Below are 1,366 nucleotides of genomic sequence, written 5' to 3'. Positions count from 1 at the left end.
TATCTATTATATTAAAAGAGAAGTCATGACTTCTTATTCATGTGTGATTTTTTTTTTAAATGGATTATGTACTAGACTTAGTCACGTTACATTTTCAATCACTAATTATGTTAATATCAGAAGCACATGTCTGACATCTATATATTGCAACAACTCATTCACGTCTGCAAGAGTTTTACTCTATAAGACTATAACCAAATAAACTAATATCATCTTCCCAGATTTTATGACTTTTAATGAATATCAAATATCAAATTTGTATCAATTTCTTGGGTCAAAAACAACCCGTCTGTAACTCATTCACGACTATGATTAATTGCAGTCTATAGTTTTACTCTATAATCAAATAATTAATATCATCTTCCCAGATTCTGACTTTCAATGAATATCAGGTTCATGTTAATTTCTTCGGTCAAAGACGTCTTCCCAGATTCTATATTATTGTTAGCCTTGAAAATGAAAGCTTGAACATGTTTTTCTATTAATACTATAGATTATTTAGTTGTTAGCCTTGAACATTTGTTAATAGTTTAATTATTTAAACTGAACACAGTGAGCATTTGGAGAAGATGAACATGGTGGACTGTTAACGTAAATATTTAAATATCATATGTCTATATCATTTTTTTTTGTTAACCCGGGTGTCCGGATTCCCGTAGGAACCCGACTAGCACCGACCACCGCCTCCATAATCTGAACCACTAAGGGTCCGGAGGATTTTACGGCGGTTTTCCGGAGGCCCGGAGGGACCATGTGAAAATCCTGGTGGCCAACGCGAATCGTACCTGCGGGAAGCGTATTGGTTGTTATCTTAACTCGCCTCTAGGCCAACCCGTGTTGGTTCATATGCCTATATCATATAAATTAATATAACATATATATTTGATAAATAATTTATTATTCAACCAAAAATACCGTGCCTAACATCTGAATATAACTAATTTGTTAAGTTGATAAACCAAGAATATTGTTACTATAACAATATATGAAAACTAATTAGCCGTGTAAACTAACAAAGAATATTGTTACGTTAAGTCAAAAAATATTCTTAAAAGGAATTTATTTTCAGAGATATATTGTTCACAAATATTGAGATTACGTTAACTAAAACTAATTTTGTTCTACATTTAAAAGTATACTAGATTTTTACCCGCACGCCCGTGCGGATGTATTTTCTATAAAATATGTTGTTGTTTATTACCCATGTCAAAAAGAAGTACCAAACCCGAACCAAAATTAATTAAATATCTAAATTAATCAGAATTTTGGTATTTAGAGAACTGAAACCGAATCCGATTCGAATCAAAATATTTCGGATACCCGAATATATTCAAAATAGATTTATATAGTTATATATATTTTAGAT

This window comes from Raphanus sativus, chromosome 6 (assembly GCF_000801105.2).
Source record: "Raphanus sativus cultivar WK10039 chromosome 6, ASM80110v3, whole genome shotgun sequence".
In the NCBI taxonomy this organism is placed as follows: Eukaryota; Viridiplantae; Streptophyta; class Magnoliopsida; order Brassicales; family Brassicaceae; genus Raphanus; species Raphanus sativus.
The sequence above is the reverse complement of the archived record's forward strand: the minus strand, read 5'-3'. Positions refer to the sequence as shown.